Below are 24,202 nucleotides of genomic sequence, written 5' to 3' on the forward strand. Positions count from 1 at the left end.
TCTCCCAGAGATTGGAATAACTGAGAGACATTACAATCTCCTCGATATTATAACAAGATTCATGAGACTATGACATCCTAAAGCTTGTTATGTTAACAGTGCATTTAAGTTTTCAGTGAATCTTAGTGTTTAACTCAAGTATTAGAGTGTTTGTGAAAAGACTGTCATGCACTTCTTGATTGTTTTTTTTCTTACAAAATTTAACCAGCTTAACGACAACGTTCTCATTAAATAAATTTATTATTATGTTTGAATAACACTTTAATTATTTTAAAAAAATTAAAATTAAAAAATAAAAATATTTTCTATAATTGAATAGGTTCATTTGAAAACAATATCTTTAAACATCATGGGATTATTATCATGGTTGTGATGCATTAATAAGAAAATGAGACGTCCTACTTGCTAAAGGTCGGCCCCACTCCACCCTTTGTAGTTTGATTAGATTTTTTTTTGGGGGGGGGGGGGCTAACAAACCTATAAATTATTAGGGACAACTTCATGTTACTAATTCAAACAAATCTCAAATAAATATCTTATTTGATATGAGTGAAGTGATATGACTGACGGGTCATATCTATGAGAGAGAGATTTATTACAAATTAACCTAAGAAAACAGTTGAATGTTATAAATCCCATGAGAGTTGGTTAATGACCCTAATGTTTTGACCAGAGAGAGAAGAAAGGAAGAAGGGAAAAGCTTTTCCCATCCAGGAGTGAGAGACGGTTGTCAAACATGGGGGCTGCTGCTGGTCACGGGCTCATTATGATTAAACATCGTATTCATTCCGTGCATGCGGCTGCAACAAAGTGGCTGCTTGAGACGAGAATTTGCACAACCAAAGTGAGAAAAAATGGCAAAGTTGAAGTTCAACAATCAAGACCCTAAATGGTACATGACTCGAGGAAAAAAATTTGACTATTGCCTTCCGGCTGTTAAAACAATCGATGGTTATATCCACTTCTAATTAATTCTTAATAATTGATGCTACAAACTATGATTTTGTGATTTAATTTTGAGTTATATTCTCGTTCTTGTTCACTATTTATTCTCAAAACTCAAGAATTAATAATTAAATTAATTTTTAATATCTCTCTGCATTGTGTTTAATGGTTGAATTATCGTTACAGGATATTAACTAATAGTTTTGAAATAATTTGATGGGATTAATTTTTAAAAATTTTGTTATGTTTTATATAAATAGCATAAAAAACCATCTCTTTACCTATTGGATGGCTCTCCTCCCTTGTTACAAATTGAATTCCAACATCTATACCTTTTGTCATTCCTCATTATTTTGTTGAATTATCTTAAATGTTTCATTCTTTTGTTGAATTATCCTAAAGGCTTCACGTGTAGACTCACCAAATTCTTTCTTCAAATTTAAGTTTTTGACAAGAAATCTTTTGACATGTTATTTTTTAATGGCGATGGCATTTACAACCATATTCAAAATTATCATTCTTAAGTCTTAATCTTCTATACATTCTACAGTTTTAAAACTGATTCAATCTCTATTATTTAACCTTTAAATTTGAGAATATGTATTTTGTACTAGGGCATTTTAATTTTTGAATCCACCTAAGCCCCAACAATCTAATCTTATTTTGAAAGGATTAGGAGCAGTCATAATACCCTTATTAAATTCAGAAGAGAAGTACTTTCTATAACAATTTATTTCTTGATCAATTAATAGATTTAAACTTCTTAAAATAGTTTATTGAACTAAAATATTAATTATTAAGCCAACTTATTCACGATCAAATATGTTTTTATTGAACTAAAATTTATGAACTTATTAAGCCAACTTATTCATATTAATTAAGTTTTTATGATTAATAAAAATATTTTTATGATATAAATATTTTTTCTTATTCAAACAAAAAGTAAATTTATTTTGAATTAAAAGAGAATTACTTTTAGACATATTTTTTTGTTTTAATAATTTATATCTCAAAACTTATATTTGAATTTTTAAATTTTGAATTAAAGAAGAATTATTTTTAGATATATTTTCTCTTACTCATGCAAAAAGTAAATTTATTTTGAATTAAAAAAGAATTACTTTTAGATATGCTTTCTTGTTTTAATCATTTATGTCTCAAAAGCTTATATTTGAATTTTTAAATCTTGATTTCTCATGTAAAAGTAAATTTATTTTGAATTAAATATGAGACATGTTTTCTTATTGTTTGAGAAAGTTTAAACATTTTTTGAATTTCAAACTTCATATTAACCATTTCTTGGATACCCTCCAAACTCTTTTTTTGGATATCAAAATAATTCAATTGCATATCCAAAACACTCGAAAGCTCTCAAACACTCTCAACCAAAGCATTCAAGCAATCCAAAGGTTTCGAAATATTATTACACATCCACCGAAGAGCCACAAAAAAAGAGGAGAAAAATTCTTCAAATCTTCTATGACAAATATAAACTTCTCTATTAGTGGTTATAAATTTATTTATTTATTTAAATATTATTACCTTGTATAATTTATTCTTAGTTGCTTATTTGTGTCTAAGTGTGGACAAATTATTTGTAAACATTTAAATTATTATTGAGGATTATATAGGTTTCCTAAATCCGTTAAAATTGAGGTGAATTTAATTTTCAAGATAAGTTAGGAAGAAAATCTTGGTATAGTGATTGCCTATAACTTATTGTAATCTAGGTGTGTATCTAGTTTCCAAGATTAAGTAGTGTGAAATCTTGATAATTTTTATTTAGTGGAATCCCAAGGGTGGTTAGATATTAGGAGAGTGGATTAGGTGCGTGTGAAAATATCGAACCACTATAAATTGTGTTGTGCTTCATATTATTTATTTTTCCTATATCTTGTGGCTTACATTTATTATTAATCTTAAACATAATTTATTATTAATCTTAAACATAATTTATTATACTTATCAAATATATTTTTCAATAAAATCTTTAATTAATAATATTTATTAAAATTAAAAAAAAATTAATTACTCAATCCACCTCTCCTGAGTGGTCATACCAACTGAACTCAATTCTGATTTTTGTTTTCTTTCATGCATAATTCGTCTGGTCAAACCTCAACAAATCAGAAACAATTTCAAGTTTAACAAAATGAAGAAATGAACATTTAGATTTTTCAATAGTAGTTGGTTAAGTCCATAAAAGTGCACCTAGAGAACTCTTAGGACATCTCCAACGGAGACGACAAAACATCACACTAAAATAGTGTGATGAACAGTGGGATGCCATATTTGGTGTCTCACTGTTCACCCACGACAAAAATGTCGCGAGAAGTTTATGCCCAAATTACCCTTCCCCTTTCAATAAAAAAAAATGTTATTCTTATTATATCATTTTTTAATTTTGTTTTAGTATGTATAATTATTGATTTTAACCTTAATTTATATATTTAATTTGATCATTATTTTTAAGAACATAATAAATTAAAATTAAGCAAAAACAATTGTAATTATTTAACAAGAAAAAATATTTTACTCCATAACTTTTTTTTATATATTTAATTTGCAATTAAGTAAATAATTAAATAATTTTTTGAAATAAATTAATTGTTATGAATTAAAGAAATAAGGAAATATAAATAACACTATTCATTTGGTGTAAATTTTGGTGTAATGAGTTAGAGATTACTTGATAAAATAGCGTGAAAGTTACACCATTTTAGTGCAAAAGTTGCACCATTTTGAAATTTTGGGTTGGAGATGGCCTCATACAACTTTATATCCTCAAGACATAATATATAACATGAAATGAGGGAGTTGCTTCTGCATGAAGAGCAAGCTTCCATTCAACTTCTCCATTTACTTCATACTTCTCAAGAGCACTAGCAGAGCTTCATAGGAGCTACACACCACCGCAAGCATTTGATCTTTTTCACCCAAGTACTCAGCTAATATCCTGCAAATAGCCAAGGCAAGAAAGATAGAGAATGAGAAAGTGTTAATAAAAGGCATTTTGACTCGTCAAGATTAGGACATATAAAAATGCTTAACACCGGGCGCTTAGCTTACTCGTGCAAACGGTTCCAAGTAATGCAGCGAGGCCGTCGTACCCTTCATGATAAGCTTTTTGTGGCCCTTGGGAGTGAAAGATTCTAGAAAGCTGGCAAAGAATAGCAGCTGCAGAATTACTTTTGCTTTTGATCTATTCTACTGTCTCCTCCTCTGTGGCCAGGTAGTTCAGAATTGTTAAACAAGTGAGTTTCAATGGAAGCTGATAAATGAATCAACCATGCACGCCATAATGTGCTGTGTTGGCTCATTTTTCTTTCTTGAGGGATAACTAATAGAATGTAGCTAAATAACGTAGCAAAGTTATAACACGAAAACCAAAAGAGACATTGCAAATGTTTGGCTCCTATGTAGATGGCGGTAGGTAAGTGATAATAATTAATGCAATGTCAATAAACATAGTATGTTTTTCTATATACTGTCTAGTTGACTAAATTGATATGTGTAATACCTCGAGAGTCTATAGAAGAATAGTATATATTGAGGATAAGTAAGGAAGGAAACAATACCAGTTGGATATCTTTTGAGTTGAATGTAGACAAAGAACTCCGGAGTTAAGTATGCTTGACTTGGAGAAATCAAAGGATGGGTGACTCTCCTAGGAAGTTCGCATAGGCCCATCAGAGTAAGTTGTTCCGGTCCTTCCTATTGTTCGATGTGAGATGTTACGGGTGATATCAAAGCCGACTCTTGGAGAAGGCAGGTCCAATGAGGGCGGGGAGTGGCGCCGGGACGCGAGGCCTGATCAAGGAGCGGCTCCTAACAGGCTTCTAGGATGACAACCTCCAAAGAGGAGAAGATCTGAGACCAGTTGTAAGGTCGCATGACGAGGACGTCATATGCTCAAGGGAGAAAGAATATAATACCCCGGGAGCCTAGAGAAAATAGTATATATCGAGAATAAGTAAGAAATGAAACAATACCAGCTGAATATCTTTTGGGCTGAATGTAAACAAAAAATTCTAGGGTTAAGCGTGCTTGAGATGGGGAAGCTCAAGGATAAATGACCCCCTGAAAATTTCGTGTAAGTCCATCAGAATAAGTTATTTCGATATTTCCTATCGTCAATGTGAGATGTTAGAATATGTATCTTCAATATGATTAACTGCGATTGAATAGAGATGACTCAATCGTCAGGTCATATCACCATATCAACCTAGATCCTTTATGATGTAACCTTCCTATAATTTCTGTTAGGACCAAATAGAATGTACTTTACCGGGTGAGGATCACATGCTTTACTGTGTTACCTCATTTTTCTTTCTTGAGGATAATAAGTACTTAAATAGAATGTAGCTAAATAAAGCAAGGCAAGGCATAACATAAAGACCAAACAAGAAATTGCAAATGTTTGGATCCCATTTGAAGGCGGTAGCTAAGTAATGACACTATCCAGTGAATGTTTTTATTTGCCGCCTAAGTTGGCTAAATTAATATGTATCTTCAACAATGTGACTCTGATTAAATAGAAAGTCCATAAGTCAATCATCACATTATCAGATCAACCTATAGCTCTTTTATAATGCCAATTTCTAGAATTACTGTTAGATCCAAATCAGTTGAATTAATAACTTTTGACTAGCAAGTAGCAAGCAAAAACATCTAACAATGGGTTTACATAAGGATGAAATTCCAGTTTAATCATAAAGTTATTGAATAACTCAATAACTCTTTGGCGCAAAACTTCATTCACACAACCCTTTTTCAGAGTATTAAGAGTATAAAAGGTCAAATAGATAACCTGTCACCATTAAATTTTTTTACATTGTTAAATTTTAGTCCATTCAATGGAGGAGAACTAACAGAAGAACAATCCTGCAAGTAATTCAGAACCTTGCGGCGCATGACTGGCTCAATTTCTGTCTTCTGATCATTAAGCACTTGTGCCCTTTCAAAATATCCAATTTGCTCACCGTACCTGTAAATATTATCCTCAAGTCCCTGCAGGAAATAGTCCAGGACAGGTGAACTCAATTTCTGACATGATATATTAGATATAGGAAACTGTTTTGTGAGAACTTTTGTCCCATGCCAATTCTGAGAGTTGCACTTACATCAGAGAAGCAATATAACTTTTTAAATATTTTGTTGTACCCTCTCATTATTCACAATGGAGGATATGAGGTTCCCCACTCCTGGGGCAACAGGACCTACAAGGACTTTCCATCCGAACATGGAGACTAGAACTCTCATGCTCCAACATTGGAGCTTGCATGACAGAACTCTTAACGCTCAATTGAAGTTCCGGGTAACAGGAGTGAGTGGCCACCAAAAACAGAAGCTCCCTTCAATCGCAAGGAGGGGATTAGCAGGAACAGTACAGAAACCGTGCCTGAAAGTATACCAGATAGTATCTTCTGAGATAAATAAATCTGACTTTAGTGTAAGCATACAAGACTCGCCAATTTTTTTCATATTATCAATATCCCCATCAACATGACATGCCCTCGTAGTTGACAACTTGGAAAACTATATTTCCCAGTTGGAACCGGCAGCACGGTTACAGATACCTGGCACCTGAAATAGATTGCTGTAGAACCAATATTCGAAACACAAATAATTGAAGACAGAAACCAACCATGGATGTAACTCTGAGCTCCCTCTTTGAAACTCTTGCTTAAAAACTGCTTTGTCATCAGTTGAAATTAGAAATTGACACAGCAGGATGGGGCAGAGAATATGCAACTACCACAAAACAAGATAAGCTAAGGAGTCACTTTACATGTCACAATCAAGTTCTTACTGGAGATTACTGTTCGATTTTTTGAAAACCAAATCAAGAGTCCATATAGTGGACATCATAGTTGAAGGAAGGAGGCCAGAATCACCTTGTCATCCAAAGGCTAAAAACTTCAAGGACTTGATGCAGAGCAGGAAGAATGAAATTACTAGACAGTGATTCAGGCTACATATTGGCTTTACATTATTACTTCAAGTGCTTACTGCACAAATTATGCTTCGGATTCCAGAGAATATGCTACAGCATAATATAAACGTTAATATTATCAAAACGAAAAAGATACAGCTATGTATCCCTAACAATGGGAGAGGGGAATTCGTCTGACTCAAAAGATCTCTATTTCCTTTGGTTCCAAACAGTACAAAACAGTACACGAAATGGAGATGTATCAAGAAAAGAACTTTTTTTCCCTTCCTTTATTGAAGCGCATACCTCGGAGCTACAAACCACAGCAAGCATTTGATCTTCACTCAAGTACTCAGCAAATATCCTGCAAATAGTGAAGGCAAGAAAGATAGAAAACGAGAAGGAAGTGATGATAAAAGTTTTTTTTTTTTTTATTCATCAAGGTTAGGATACAATGTTCAACACAATACCTGCTTAGCTTACTTGTGCAAACTGTTCCAAGTAATGCAACGGGGTCAATTATATCCTTCACAAGATTCGTGGTCCTCGTAATGAAAGATGTGTTTGGTGTTCCAAACTTTACAACACTCATTAATCAAACTAAAAGGTGCATTTGATGGAATCTCCTGGATATGATATCCAAAAGTTATAGTCAGGAACTACAACACGATCATGAAGAAGTCAAGTTGTATAGCCCCCACGGGCATAGCACGGTTGGTTCTCAGGTAGCAGATTGCACCCAATGATGCAGGTTTGAGTCATGGCAGCTGCAGTGTGGGAGTTTCACCCTCCTATGGGGGTGGCTCCTTGTGGGCACCATACACTATGCCTCCCATCTGGTGCGTTGTTGTGTACCGTGATTAACTCCTCCCACGTGCGTGGGGCAGTGTGTGGGGGGCCCTTAAGGTGAGGGATTTCACCTTTTGCACCCAAGAAGTCAAGTTGTATAGGTAAGCTATATGACGACTTGATAATGCTACTAGGACATTTAAAGTTTTGACCAAGAGATGTACGCACTATGTAAAAAGAAACTAAATAAGTTTCATTCATTTCCTACATTTTTGTTGTCCCTTCTCCTCTTACCACTGACAAAAGACATAAAACATGTAGGAAAAACAAATGCAATTGGTCTCAGTTTCAAAGTATAACAAATCATAACATAAATAAGAAAACACCCAAAGAAATTTATGTCCTAAGCTTTGTTAAACATGTGCTCAAAGTTTATTATTTCCTTTTCAAAATCATTCGATTTGCAGAGAGCGCCTCTAACCCCAATTGGAACAGTGAATATTTTTTGGCCTCCTCTTTTGCAATGTCTCTTATGTGGCCAGCAAAACTTCAAACAAATATCATGGTTACACAATCAACTGACTTTTTAAACATCTTTTTTGACACCACTCCTTCCTGTTGCCCTTCTTCTATATGTCGACGCAAACAACAAAAGTTTAAAGATAGCAAGATCAAAGAAAATGCAAACTTTAGTATTTGAGATATTATTGTTTCACCTTCTATTGGTTCAACCCCTTGTCGCACTCCTTTCATTTTGGCAAAACTACTGCATTATTCACCTACAAAAGAATAAATTAAAAATAAAATTGTTTTATCCTTTTAATGTAACTTAAAAAAGATTATTAAACATAATGATTTGAAATATTACTTGCTTGAGCTTGGCTTAAGAAATCATCTATTGTAGGTTGCTAACGTGCCTAGTATTCTCTTCTTTGTAGTTAATAATATACGGGCTTGACAATTTAGTATGCACTTGTGCCTCCAAAATGCTACAACTTTTGATACATCAGTGCCTAAAAGACGTTTAAAAGAAAATTAAATATAATATCTGTTATGAATAAAACAGAGATAGCAAACCCTCGCTCAAGTCAAAATCACACACTGCTTAATAAAACTCAAATGGCCGAGAGTACAAACATAAACACAGCAGATATCAAAAACAAAACGTAACAAAAGGCACGAGATTTATAGTGATTCACCCCAAAGAGGGGCTACATCCACTTGAGCTCCGGTGAGAAGAGCTCGCTCCACTATATGAATAAATCCAATTACACCCATACAAAAAACCAAGACCAAACTAGACAACCCTGGTTCCCCAAATAAAACGCTCAAAATCACTTAATACAGGTTAGGAGCTTACCCTAAACGAACCAGAGAACACATATGAACAAAGATGAAGACGAAGACTGTACAAAGGATTTACACAGAGAGAGAGAATAAAACCCTAAAAATAAACACTCTCAGCCACCCCCCTCTTTTTCTTCATCTTCCCCGATCATCTCATCAATCTCGAGGCGCGCGATAAATAATGCAATTGGACGACTGCGATGGCAAAGGATAAAGGCAACAACAACGGCTCAAATGACATCGTGCAAAACGATCTGCAGCAGGCTATCCAACAAAAAACAAAAGGGCTTGGGCCAAAGGTGGCTACCAAAGTGGCCCTCCAGTAGGCGCCCAAAGGGCAGCCCACGGTTGCCAAGTGACCCCCCAACCTTTGGCATCATTTGATACTTCATTAAAACAACAATATCATATTTTGAAAATTTATTAATATGTAATTGTCATCATACCTCAAGCAATGGAATACAACCCTTCTTATAGGTACTCTTACCAAATCATTCACTAGTTGCTTTCTTTATTGAATTTATCATATAATCATAAGTGGTTTTTCCCAATCATCCTCTAAGAAATCTTTTACTTCCTCTAAGAAAGTGATAGGCCAATAGGACGCCATTCTATCAATAGAGTCAAAAAAGTAGACATCAAACATAAAAATTGTAGACAACCTTAAAAAGTCCTCTTTCTTCTTTATCGTTTACTCCATGCCAAGCAATATTTTCAAGTGATCCTTCTTCATTAGCCAAGGGCGCTGAGCCTTGCCTCTTAAATTGTCCTATTACATTCCTCAAAGGATTCCTAACTTCCTTGTCAAAATTTAACTGACCATGATATGCAAAGCCAAGACATGACTTTGCTTCTTTAGGACAAACCTTTATTTGTTGTTGATCAATAACAAAACATTTATCTTTCGCATAAAAATTTTCAGCAAGAACTTGAATATGGGGGAGGTAAAAGGCCCTAACAAAGATATTTAAGAAAGGTTGAAAAATCAGTTCCTCAATTGTCCTCTTCTTTGTTTGACTGCATTGAACCTACATATTTTTTCCTTCCTTCAGCATCGTTTTTGCTCCCTAAAATATGTCCAATTAAAGAAATCAAATCACTTAAATGTCAAAACATATTCCAAAACCATCAAGTCACATGACAAACACATGCATGTATTCTCAGTCATCCGACTTGATGTTTCAAGAATATGTTTTGACATTACACTTATGTGACTTGATTTCTTTAATTGGACATATGTTAAGGAGCAAAAATGATGCTAAAGGAAGAACAACATGTGCAGGCTCAATTTAGTCAAACAAAGAAGCACACAAGAGGGCGATCGAGGAAGCAATTTTCCAACCCTTCTTAAATATCTTTGCTAGGGCCTTTTATCTCCCCCTTATTCGAGTTATTGTTGAAAGTTTTGATGTCAAAGATGAATGTTTTATTATTGATTGCCAACAAATGAAGTTTTGTTCTAAAGAAGTGGAGTCATATCTTAGCTTTCCAAATCATGATCCTTTAAATTTGGGCAAGGAAGTTAGGAATCCTTCAGGGATTGTAATAGAACAATTTGGGAGTCAAGGCTTAGAGTTGTTGACTAAGGAAGAGGGACCACTTGAAAATGTTGCTTGACACGGAGTAAACCATAAGGAAGAAAGAGGATTTTTTAAGGTTTTCTTTAATTTTTATGTTTAAACTCTACGTTTTCACCACTACTGATACAATGACACCCTATTAGCCTATCAATTTTTTAGAGAATGTAAACGACTTCTTAGAGTATGGTTGGGAAAAACCACTTATGACGAAATAATAAATTCTATAAAGAAAGCAACAAGAGAATGATTTGATAAGAGTGCCTACAATAGGGGTTCTATTCCACTGGTTGAGGAATTGATGACAATGGCCAATCAAAAAATTTTCAAAGTATGGTATTCTATTTATATTGTATTTAATTTTCTATTTAAATGTCTTTTAGTCATTTAATAAATTCCATATAAAAAGCAACAAGTGAATGATTTGATAAGAGTGCATATAACGAGGGTTCTATTCCACTAGTTGAGGTAATGATGACAATGGCCAATCAATAAATTTTCAAAGTATGACATTTTATTTATATTGTATTTAATTTTCTCTTTAATATTCTATTTATATTGTATCAAATAGTAAGGTTTAAATGTCTTTTAGGCACTTATGTATCAAATAGTAAGGTTTTCATTTTGCTTATCTCCTAGTATTTAAAATTTTGTTGTTTGTGTCAACAAGCAAAAGACGGGCAATAAGAAGTAGGCCAAAAAGTATGATATTCTATTTATATTGTATTTAATTTTCACTTTAAATGTCTTTTAGGCACTAATGTATCAAAGTCTTAGCATTTTGAAGGCACAAGTGCATACTAAATTGTCAAACCCGTATATTATTAACTGCAAAGAAGGGAATTCTAGTAGAGTTAGCAACCTACAACAGATGATTTCTTAAGCTAACCATGACCAAGTAATATTTGAAAGTGTTACATTTAACAATCTTTTAAGTTGTATTAACAGGAAAGAACAATGAAAATTTTAATTTATTCTTTTGCAGGTGAATAATGTAGTAGGCGTGCCAAGATGAAAGGATTGCAACAAGAGGATAAATCAATACAAGTTGAAAAGATAATATCTCAAATAGTAAGGTTTTCATTTTGCTTAACTCCTCGTATTTAAACTTTTGTTGTTTGTGTCAAAAAGCAAAAGACGGGCAATAAATAGGCCAAAAAAGATGTTAAAAAAGTCAATCTGTAAGCATGATATTTATTTTAAGTTTTGCTGGCCAAATAAGAGATTACAGAAAAGGGGATCGAAAAATATTCGTCTTATTGGTTGGAATTACGGAACCTCCTTACAAGCCAAAAGATTTTAAAAAGGAAACAACAATTTTTGAACACATATTTAACAAAGCTCGTAACTAAGTTCCTTTGTGTGTTTTCTTATTTATGTTATGATTGCTATACTTTTAAAACAAGTGCAACTACATGTGCTCAATCTACAAGCCATTGTGTCTTTTGCCAATGGCAAGATGAAGAGGGAAGACAACAAGAATGATGGGAATAAATGAGACTCGTGTAGACTTTTTACATATTGTGTACATGTCTTTGGAAGAACTTTTAGTGATCTAGTAGCATTATCAAGTCGTCATATGTAGCTTATTTGCACAGCTTGTGCCTTGTTTCACGATTGTGTTGTATTTTGGGTCTACCTTTAGGATAGTCAAATCCCATGACATTCCATGTATTGCGCTTCGTAGCTTGATTAACAAGTGCTATAAACTTAAGAACAGATCTTGATGCTTCAATAAAACCATGGATGATTACCCTAACGTTGTACCTGTGTAACTTAAAATCAGTAAGCTGTTATGTAAGTTAAAGGAATTAACTCTAATTAAAGAGGGTGTAGCGTATGATTGAAGCATGTAACACAAAGACAGTAACCTAACTCCCTTTTTTTGTAACATAAGTAAACTGTGTAACCCCAAACAAAAATATGGTCATGCATGTCAAACCCTCTAATGCTGTAAAATTTTAACTTAGCTACTTCCCCAGCCATACCTACTGATTCCCATCCCTAGCCACCATCTTGTCCTCCTAGCTGTCACTTGTTATGATTGAGGTGGCAACTTCTTTGTGTTACACCTGCTATCCTACTTTCAGCACATTTTGGAGGCCACCTGGCTACTACCTTGCATTTTTCTGCTTCAGCAAAATTAGGAGATATTATGCCCGCCACCTTGCATTAAGCTTATCAGCTTGCTTCAGCACAAGGAGGTGAGTGACACGCCATTCTAGAATTTTGTTTGATATATGTATAAAATTTGGTAATCATAAAATGAATCTTCTTCTGCAAACAAAGACGAGTATTTATAAAAAAACACTTTTATGTTGTGACTTGGAACAAACAAAATCTTTTTCCATGGAAGAATGGAATAACAATTTATTCTTATGAAATATCTAAGAACAATAAATCTAATCTACCTTTGTATATATGATTACTGTTCAAGCATATACTGGTGGGGTGGGTGCAGGGTGAATGGTTTCAGAGTTACTCCCCATCCATTATATAGAGAAGATCACCAAGATTTAATTATGTGCTGCAGGAACTTATTCCAATTCCAAGAGCTCAAAATGAGTCTGTACTTACAAAAACACAAATTATTACCCAAAGCTTGTATTCATTTCATATTTCTCCACTAGAGTTGAAATCTCATTTTAGCCAATAGTGTTTTGTTCATCTGCTTAATCTTCCTAAAGCCCAATCCGCCTAATTTTTTGGCCTCGACATCTGATGCCATGCTTTAAGATGCAAAGTTTGCTACTATCCCTGCTTCCCCACCAAAATTTACACCTCTTTTTTATCCAGCTATGGGGACACTCCTTCGGATAGATAACTTGTTTTCATTGTATACACAAGTAGAGATGTTGCAACAACTTTTACGGGCATTGTTCCTCATACAGATAACAAACCTTTGATTTCCGGCCCTTTAGCTTTACTTCCACTTTCTCAATAAGAAATTTGAAAGATTCAGCTCTTGATCTTTCTTATGAGCATAGGTAGTCCCGGTGGTTGTAAACAGTTATCTCCTCCTTTTCTTCAATTGTAGAAAGAAGACTTTACTTAGTTAACTTCCTGACCAAATAGGACTATGTCCTTTTGATAGCTTAATTCCTTTCAGTTCATTGCTGGCAACTACTTTCTTCAAGATTCTTGTCAATAATGAAGGATCACCTCGGTGCAGCCCTCTTTTTGGGATAATTCTTCCCATTGGGCCATCATTAATGAGAATGGAAAAGGGTGTTTCAGGGATTCCCAGCTTACCAAGAGCTCAAAATATCAAGCTCCATTATATTCATTCATAGGCCTTTATCTTGTCAAGTCCTTTACCTTTCTTCCTTTATATAAATCTCCCAAACTAGACTTGTACCATCACTAATTCTTTCTGTTGGTCAGAATTTTTGAAATTATTTTGTATGAAATTTACTTATACTAATCTGTCTAAAAAGTCATAATCACTGGGGGCTTTGGGACTTGTGGAAAAGGTGGTGGCAGTCAACCAGGTCTAGAGAATTTTTTTAGCAGCCACACCTGCTATTACCTACATAGTTTCTTTATAAGTAGGCAACTTGCACATAACTTTTTTCTCTTCTACAAATAAAGGTAAGACTAAAGAGGTTTTTAACCTGATCATGGTGCTCTGACCTGTAAGTTGGAAGAGTTGAATATATTCCCATAGAATTGTAAAAATTGTTCCCCTATCTAATCTCTTTCAGTAATCACCTACCCAGACTCATCTTTTATACGGGATATGCAGTTCCTTCTTCTAATGATTGCTGCAGTATGGACAAATTTTGCACTACTATCTCTAAATCTATCAACTACTGCGTCCTTAATTTTTGATTCCACGTAGTCTCTTAGCTCTGAAGTACTTTTTCAACTCTCTTCTCAACAGATTTTCTTGGGGCTTCATTCTCTGCTGATGGCTGAACTGTTAGATGGTATCTTTCTGGGGAGGTACTCAACCCTACTTCACAATTCACAAATGTTTCTTTGATCCAAATTCTAAGCTCACCCCTCATATTTCTATGTTTCCTACATATATAATTTGAAAGCCCAAGACCGCAAACATCTCTTGTATTGACCTGATTGGTAATTGTTGATGGCTATTGTGAGGTATTTTGCGTTGAAATTTCCATTATGCTATATGATTCTGGAATTCTCTCATCAGATAACCCATTAGATAAACAAAAAAAAAATTAATATAATTAGAATTCTCATTTGGAATTCAGAGAACTCGACAATCATCCATACACCCATTAGATAAACAAAAATGGAATCATGCATCTAAGTTGGCATAAAGAGATCGAGGAACATTGCGCGTAAAATAAACAAACAGAAGGCAAGGAAAAAATTAATAGCATACATATAAATCAAGAAATGAATAGAAGAACCTGGAAATCCATGTCTTCAAGCATTGCAAGTCCTGATGTCCTGATATAAGGGGTGTCAAGTTTGCAGACAATCACAAGTCTTCAGTAAATGCTGAAGATATGAAAATATAACTTCTTCTTTTTTTTTTAAGTAGAAAATATAACTTAAGAATGCAAGAAAGACGAAAAGTAAATGTTGTAAGATATGATAGGTTCAAGAACTATGAGGCTCAAAGTTCCTAATCTTCATGTGTTTCCATGATACACAAACTGATACATTCTACAAAATGAATATACCATCAACTCTAAATATTTATAACAAATTATTTTCATAAAATATACGATGATACAAATTTGAAAAAAATTAAGGCCCTGTTCTCTTTAGGGGTGAGCATAAAATCGGTTAAACCGATTAAACCGAACCGAATTCAGTCGGTTCGGTTCGGTTTTTCATAGTGGGCGGTTCGGGTTCGGTTAGTGGTTTGCAAAAAATTTGGGTATTCGGTTCGGTTCAGTTATTTGGGAAAAAAACCTGAATAACCAAACCGACCCGTGTTGCTTGCTGCTGCCTTCTGCACTATCGGTCCGGTCTATTCAACATTTGCCTTGCCTTGCCTTTCTTCTTCCTTGAGCATCACACCCGATAGCTCGCTTCGAGAGAGAGAGACCGACCGCCTCACAGACCCCCACACCCGTCACCGTCGTCAACCTTCACATCGCCGTCGAAGCCGAACGCCTTCGTCGTTCTCCCCCACCCGACCCAACACCCAGCCCCCCTCACTCATCGTCGAAGCATTAACCCTAGCCTTAGGTCTTTGGCTGCTAACCCTAACCTCGTCATCGACGCATCATTGTCCTCGTCAGACCCAAATGCCTTCAAGCCCTTCACCGTCGGCTTCTTCCCCACCCAAGTCCAAACACCCAGCCCCCTAGTCGTCGAAGGCTCGAAGCATCAACCCTAGCCCTAGGTCGCCGGCTAACCCTCACCTCGCCCTCGCCCTCGCCGTCAAACCCAAACACCTTCACCATCGGTTTCTCCCCCACCCAACACCCAGCCCACTCCCCCACCCTGTCGAACGCGACAGCAAACCCTAAGCCATTTCACCCTCCTCACCGTCAACATCAACAATCTGGTTGGTTTCGGCAACTTAGGAGTGAACGATCTTGCGGGTATCGCCGTCTTCAATTTGAGAAGGTAATACGATTTCGACAACTTAATCGTCTTGTGGTTTTGATTGTTATGTCCGATCTGGTTGGTAATACGATTTGGTTCGTAGATGCTTTAACTTTTTGCGAATTCGTTGGTTAATTCGTTTGATTTGTTTAACTCGTTGTGATTTGGTTCGTTGTTCCTCTTTTGCAAATTCGTTGGTTAATTTTTTTTGTTGTATTGGATTCTTGTGTAGAATGCACTGTTGTTATTGTCATAGTTAAAGCTGTGCTTTCTGCTGTTAATTGTTTTAATGCACTGTGAATGGGATGTTAATTGTTTTAATGCATTGTGAATGAGATTCTTGCATAGCTGTACTTTCTGCTTTCTGTTACTATCATTGTTTAATTTGTTTTGCTTTCTGCTGTTATTGTTTTGATATATAAGTGAATTGTGCAGCAATGAATGTTTTTTCTATTTTGTTGGTTTTTAGTGTTTGTTGTTGGTGTTTTGCAGTTCATATTTGTATTGATCAGGTGTTTTTTCTGTTAATAGGTTTTTAGTGTTACTGTTTTCTGTTGATGATGTTGGTGTTTTTAGTGTTTTCGGTTTAATCTTTGGTTCGGTTACTTTACAGCCATTTCGGTTAATTTGGTTTGGTTTTTGAGCTATTTTTTTTGTTCGGTTAGTTTAAAATCTGAATCGGTTAATTCGGTTTCGGTTAGTGAATTAAGTCGGTTTGGTTCGGTTCGATTATATCCATAATGTCGGTTCGATTCGGTTAGGAAAAATGGGGCAGTTCAGTTCGGTTATAACCGAATGGACATCCCTAGTTCTCTTTGCTATTTTTATGTCGTTTTCAATTTTCCAAAACAATGAAAACATGTTTACTTTCATATTTTAAAAAACGTATTTTCGAAAACAAAAAAAAAATTATAAAAAAAACTCAAAACCACAAAAAATCGTTTTGGCTTTTTTCATTCAAAATTTCCAAAATACGGAAAACAACAAAGACTAATCTCCTTTTCTCTATCCAAGATCCAGGTTCAACTCCTCTCTTCTCTTCTCCCCTTCAAGGCTCGACCATCAACAGCGTCTGCCACCACAATCACTGTCGTGAGCTGTTGTCGATCGCCCCTCGCCGTTCGACCACCCATGCCTTCTGTCATTCGCTCCCCTTGCATCGCAACCAGCAACCCAAATTCATCGCCAAATGACCATTGTTGTCCGCCTCTGGCCACCGTCGCCATTCGAATCACGGCCTTGCCTCGTCTTCACCGATTGTTTCTTCTTCCCCTTCGCCATTCGCCTACGTTGTCCATCTCTGCTTCTCATAATCTTATTTATGAGCTTATCAAATGAACTATTTGATGTAATTTTATTTATCATGAACAATCACATTTTCTCATTCCCATTGAGCTTATCTTTAATTTTTATATCTATATTTCCTATTTTTTTTGCCAAAGTTAATTTATTTTTTGTTTGTATTTTATTTTTTTAACAGGAAAAAAATTATTACAAGACTCACCAAATTCAAAATGCATATATTACTTAATAATATAATAGTGCTAAACCGTTTCAATTTACTGAATAATCAAATTCATAGAATAAAATATCATAAAATAAAATTTCTCAAAATTCCAAAGTAAATGCATTTTCCAGTTTTCTGTTTTGAGAAACAAATTTTCAGAACGACAAAAAAAATGCTTTTTCAACAATCTAAAAAATCAAAACAAACACTCAAAACACAAAACTAAAAATGAATTCAAAACTGAAAACTAAAATACAAAGAAAACATCCCCTAAAATTCGGTCTTAATTAATATTGAAAATATTTAAATTTCGATGCAGAATTGAAAATATGATAAAATGTGGGCTTTCATAATTAACCCTAAGAATATTTTAAAGTTAAAATGTAAGTTTTAATTTTGTATTTGTATAATTTAAATTTTTATAATAATAATTTTAAAAAAATGTGTTAATATTTTATTATTTTTAATCAAATAAATTACCAAAAATTACTAAAATTTTGACTTTGTTTCAATTTAATATTAAACTTCTAATTTTAAAAAGTATGGTGAATTTTTTTTATTTTAATTTTATTATGAACTTAATGATATTCGAGAATCACCTTACTGGCCAGGCTTCACTCAACCACACCCTCCTAGTTGGGGCTTGCTTGGCCTTTGTACTTCGTTGGGACTTTGTAAGAGGTAAACAAGGGGGTTTTCGATTACTCGCAAGCAAGCATATTAAGATTGAGATTCCTATTTTAACCAAGATTATGATTCTTATTTCTATAAATATATTGGTGGTTTATGCCAAGTTCATCAAGACTCGAGTTGGACAACCTAAATTCCTATTTTTATAAATATATTGGTGATTTATCCTAAGTTTATCAAGACTTAAGTTGGACTGCTAGTATCCCAAGTTTACCGAGACTCAAGCTAGACCACTAGATTCCCAATGATAATCTTAGTCAAAGTAAAAATCCCAATCTCGATTGGCTTACTCGCAAGTTTGCAAAAGCCCCTCTGTTCGCCCCATAGAAGGCATTTCCAGAGTATCGAGGCTGAGCGACCTAGCTAGTGGGGCGATTCTTGGGTATTATCAAAAGTCTCCTACTTTCTTGGTTCAATCATCATTGAAGTAAGGAAGTATAAGTAATAAGTTGGCCTTTGAATGTCGAGGTTGAGGTTGGCCTTTAGTTGCCAAGGGCGAAGTTAATTTGACCTTTAGGTGCCAAGACTAGGGTTGACCTTTACGTGTCAAAACTAAGGTTATCCTTTAGATGGCTGAGGTCGAGGTTGGTCCTTAGAGATTACTCAAAGGTCACAACCCAAGATTCCAAGAGCCATAGGGTCCTTGATAAATTAGTATATAACTAATAGTCAAAATAACTCTTGCAATCTTTTGTTTAGATTAAGACCCAGACACCATCCTAAGGTGTGATGATCACACACCCACTTTGTAAGGTCGTGAATTTCATGCGTGGGTAAACATGTCCCCTGCTAAACCTTTTTAGAAGAATCATGTCCATGATTAGCCATTTTTTCTTAAGAACTTGTGGCGTCCCATTTCCATGACAAGGTATGCCTCCAATTAGACTTATCTTTGAGTGTATCAATGTGGTCATGACCTACCACATCCCTTAAATCAACCTAGGTCACAAAACCAAGGTTCATCATTGGCTTGTGCTAACATGAAAAGTTTATACTTCATTGAGTAAAACTTGCTCAAACCCCCTCCTTGGAGTTATCCTTTTTATTCTATTGGTTTCTAATTTCGATTTCCAACCAAACTTACTCATAAGTGATAGAGTAATTTAATTTTAGTCATGATTCCAAAACTTAGCAGTTTATATCACATATTCAACCAAGTACATCATTGTTTAAGTAGTACAAAACATTCTACTACTATCTTGCATATTTCCTCTTGCCCTTTAACCCTTGGTTGGTTAATGTCCTTATCTCTTGCATCGTCTGAAATGTTGAAACACAATGCATGAGAATACAATTCTTAGTAAGGCATGCCATGGTAATGTGTAGAAAAGGATACTTCTTCTTCATTACAAAAACATTGTACACAAGCCGTCCTTATATGGAGAATAGGAGAGGCTCAAAAAGGAAACCAAACTATACACTTTTAGAAACCAAAGACCAATAAACATTCTATTTACAAACATTACCAAAAGAACATATATACAATTTTTAAGAAAGCTAAATAATTAGGAAAGCTAGGGATTAAGAAAGTTTCCTAAGTGTAACTTAGGAAACTTCTTAATCTATCAAGGCAGTGGGTGCCTTTACTTGCTGCTGCTGTCGACACTAGAACCCATATGGAAAGCCACCAAGACACTGCCATGCACACACGATCCCATGATGCTCAACATAATGCAACCATACATTCATAATATTATCCACACATTTCATGAAGGCAACCTCTAATCATTACCTTTTTCCATTCACTAGCTGCTCCCTCTCTTAGGTTCAAGCCCTCCAATTATCCTTTGACATCATTCACACTAGCTAAAAGCTTCACCCTTGGTTAAACATCAACAACGATCATTACAACATGTTTATAGCTTGAACCTTCATTGATAACACATTCTTGACTCATACTTTCATGCAACATGCACATATATCATGAACACATACCATTTTATGCATTAGGAAATCATTTCATACATAATACCAACATAGAGGAACCATAAGCATGCACTTACCTCAAGTTAAGCCTTAGTTTCTTCAAGCTTTCTTTAGTTTTCTAATATACCTTTCTTTTTTCTCAGCTCCTTCCTTACTTTCCAAAAAAAAAAAAAAAAAAAATCCTTACTTTCTTCAACTTTCTAACTCTAGCACCTTCCTTATGGAAATCTTCTCTCTCATTTCAGTTATTCCTATAAATGAAAAAGGTCTGGCCTATTCATAGGCCATGGAAACAACCTACCTCTCTGCTAAAGCAACTGAGTACATGGCAACCCCAGTGGTTGCCACTTGGCTCTTATTTAATGGCATTTTCTTAACACAGCCAACTACCTGCTTCAATTTAAGTAATTGGCACCCTTTTGTCTTTCTTGTTGCCATCTAGCCTTAGATGGAAGCCTTTATTGTAGGAAGACACATCACCTATTTGCCTTAGCAAGTTTTTAAAACCACCTTATGCAAACTCCCTGTAGCTGGAACTTCTCTAATTCTTGCTTAATTAACCATAATCCTCTTAATTAAGTCATTATTCCAACTTCCTCAATTCTTAAACCAAAATTAATAATTTCCACATAATTGGAATCTTATTTTTAAAATGGAGATGTGATGATGGTTTTTGGAACCGACCACCACGTGCCACCTTTACGAATGGATCTCGAGAATCGAACCTCGGACTTGGCGATGTCGGACCTTGGTGACAGAGCCTGCAAGACAACGGAGTGGCGGGGCTAGGGTCCCCCGAGGTGGATTCCGAAGCTCAAATCAATAGAATAAATGCAAGTCGTCATAATTGTAAGAACTGTAGAGCTTTTTATACCTGATGAGGACCGGCCCGGATCTTTCAGACTCTGCACAAGATTGTTGACTTGCCACGTGTCAGTCTCTCAGGCCATTCACATGGCGAGCGAGACTATTAGCGCGTAGGGGTATTCTGGTAATTTTAGGTAATGTCACATCACTTGCCCCCCACTCCTTGAGCTGAGCCGAGAATCACGCTGGGTCGAGGAGTAACTTAATTTCTGAGGCTATTTAACTGTAGATTTTTCTCAAGATGTGCAGGGGTATTTTTAAGTATGAGACAACTAAGCCCCAAACTCTTGAGGTTAGTTTTTTCCTCTCTTCTCTTTTTTTTTTAATTTTTATTTCTTCCATTGCTTTTTTTATTTATATTATTTTGCTCCTTATTTGTTGCTTGTCTTTTGTTTGTCTGTTTGCTTTTTTTTTTTTTAAAGTCATCTTCTTTCTCGGCCAGGCAAAGGCTTGCCCGGCTGAGCTAGAGCTTGGCCTGGCCAGACCTCGGCTGCGGTCGAGGTTGGCCCTGGCTCGTGGCCGAGCCAGACCTCGGCCACGCTCGGCCATGACCGAGCGCTTGGCTCTGCCTGGCTGAGGTCAGCCAGGGCCGGGGAGCTCGGCCATGGCCGACCTCCCTCTGGGAGCCCCCTTCATGCTTGCTTGCTTTTTTTTTTTTTTTTGAGATATATATATATATAAATATATATATATGGGCGCACATTGGGTCGGCCATGGCCGACCCTTGGGGCTTTTGCCCTTTTTTTTTAATATATATAAATATATATATGTATTTTTTTTTTTGTTAATAATAACAAAATAAGTCTTAACTTGACTAACCCGTTTCTTTGGCTTTTCTTTGTCGCATGTGTGGCTCGAGATTTTCCAAGGTAGGTCGTGCCTATTTGAGCTCCATTTGCTTTGTGCCCAGCTGTGGTTTTCCTTCTCTAACCTTCTGCATTCCTTTAATTCAAGAACGACTTAGGGCTCTTGACCCTTGGATTTTAGCTACTTTTGTGAGGGTGTTGATTTCCTTCTAGCCACTAGTCCGCCTTCGTCTTGGGGACAGCCTAGGGCTCTTGACCCATGGATTGTCGCCACTCCCACGCGAATGAGGGTGTTGAGTTTCTTCCGGCCATTAGTCCATATTTGGCTTGTGGACGGCCTAGGGCACTTGACCCTTGGATTTTCGTCACTCCCTCACCGAGGAGAGTGTTGAGTTTCTTCCGGCCATTAGTCCATCTTTGGCTTGTGGACGGCCTAGGGCGCTTGACCCTTGGATTTTCGTCACTCCCTCATCGAGGAAGGTGTTGAGTTTCTTCCGGCCATTAGTCCACCTTCGTCTTGGGGACAGCCTAGGGCTATTGACCCTTGGATTGTCGCCACCCCCACACGAAAGAGGGTGTTGGGCTTTGAATTTTTTTTCTTGGCCATTAGTCCACCTTTGGGGACAGCCTAGGGTTCATAACCCTTAGATTTTAGCCACTCCCTCTCGGAGGAGGGTGTTAGGCTAGAATTTTTCCTTGGCCATTAGTCCATCTTCGGCTTGTGGACGACCTAGGGCACTTGACCCTTGGATTTTCGTCACTCCCTCACCGAGGAGGGTGTTGAGTTTCTTCCGGTCATTAGTCCATCTTTGGCTTGTGGACGGCCTAGGGCACTTGATCCTTGGATTTTCGTCACTCCCTCACCGAGGAGGGTGTTGAGTTTCTTCTGGCCATTAGTCCATCTTCGGCTTGTGGACGGCCTAGAGCTCGTGACCCTTGGATTTTAGCCACTCATTCGTAGAGGAGGGTGTGGGCTAGAGTTTTTCTTGGCCAATAGTCCATCTTCGGCTTGTGGACGGCCTAGGGCTCGTGACCCTTGGATTTTAGCCACTCTCTCGCAGATGAGGGTGTTAGGCTAGAGTTTTTCCTTGGCCATTAGTCTATCTTCGGCTTGTGGACGGCCTAGGGCTCGTGACCCTTGGATTTTAGCCACTCTCTCACGGAGGAGGGTGTTGGGCTAGAATTTTTCCTTGGCTATTAGTCAATCTTCGGCTTGTGGACGGCCTAGGGCTCGTGACCCTTGGATTTTAGCCACTCCCTCGTAGAGGAGGGTGTTGGGCTAGAGTTTTTCCTTGGCCATTAGTCCATCTTCGGCTTGTGGACGGCCTAGGGCTCGTGACTCTTGGATTTTAGCCACTCCCTCACGGAGGAGGGTGTTGGGCTAGAATTTTTCCTTGGCCATTAGTCCATCTTCGGCTTGTGGATGGCCTAGGGCTCGTGACCCTTGGATTTTTCTTTGGCGAAGTGTTGGCCTTCGTGAGATTGCTATTAGATGGAGAGAATCTGAAGTCTTGCCATTAGTCGTAAAAAAAAAGAGTACAAAGAGGTTCGAGGAATTCCCCTCCTCATTGAAAAAACTTCCTTAAGTTTTAGACATTCCAGGTATGCTTCAAGGACTTACTTTCCATGTCTTCTAGTCAATATGCCCCCTGGACTTAAGGATTCTATCACCCGGTACGGTCTTTCCCAATTTGGAGTTAGTTTATTCGCGTCTCGAGGATGACTCACGTCGAACCATCGCAATACAAGATCTCATGGCATGAAACTCCTAGCGTTGACTTATCGGTTATAGTACATAGTAATGCACTGATTACATGCGGCTTTTCGGATTTGCGACAGGTCTCGGAGCTCATCCATCCCCAACGGGCTGTTTTTCTTTTCTCCGGGACAGTGTCCAACTTCGCTCTCGGAAGCGATCCCGAGTAGGAGACCTTCTCCTATTATTCGACTTGGACTCAACTCTACCCGAACTCATGCCTTCTTGGCCAACGAAATCTCGGAGGTAACCCCTGTTGATAAGCTCCTGAATCTCTTCTTTTAACTGGATACAGTCCTCTGTAACATGACTATGGTCGCGTTGGAAACGACAATACTTCCTTTTGCTTCGAGTGTTGGGTGGAGACCTCAGAGGTGGAGGACGCCGCAGATAATCCTTATCCTCTAATGCTAGTAAAATCTCTACTCGACTGGCGTTGAGGGGAGTATAACTCACTGGGTTGCCATGGGCACCCCCAAAGTCCGGGCGATCTGGAGCTCGGGAGGGGCAGTAGTCCGTCTT

General features: G+C 36.6%; 2 long non-coding RNA genes across 2 annotated transcripts; both read right to left on the reverse strand.

Annotated features, from left to right (window-relative positions):
- Nucleotides 1–5,620: 5,620 nt before the first annotated feature.
- Nucleotides 5,621–10,600, reverse strand: LOC127808266 (uncharacterized). Its single transcript, XR_008024896.1, has 3 exons — nucleotides 7,351–10,600; nucleotides 6,069–7,244; nucleotides 5,621–5,955 (listed from the first exon to the last, which is right to left on the reverse strand). It is a non-coding gene; the product is annotated as an uncharacterized LOC127808266 (long non-coding RNA).
- A 905-nt stretch (nucleotides 10,601–11,505) lies between these two features.
- LOC127808342 (uncharacterized) lies at nucleotides 11,506–20,428 on the reverse strand. The gene is made up of 3 exons (XR_008024922.1): nucleotides 20,329–20,428; nucleotides 14,976–15,015; nucleotides 11,506–12,870 (listed from the first exon to the last, which is right to left on the reverse strand). It is a non-coding gene; the product is annotated as an uncharacterized LOC127808342 (long non-coding RNA).
- Between the last annotated feature and the right edge of the window lie 3,774 nt (nucleotides 20,429–24,202).

This window comes from Diospyros lotus, chromosome 8 (assembly GCF_014633365.1).
Source record: "Diospyros lotus cultivar Yz01 chromosome 8, ASM1463336v1, whole genome shotgun sequence".
NCBI classification, from domain to species: domain Eukaryota; kingdom Viridiplantae; phylum Streptophyta; class Magnoliopsida; order Ericales; family Ebenaceae; genus Diospyros; species Diospyros lotus.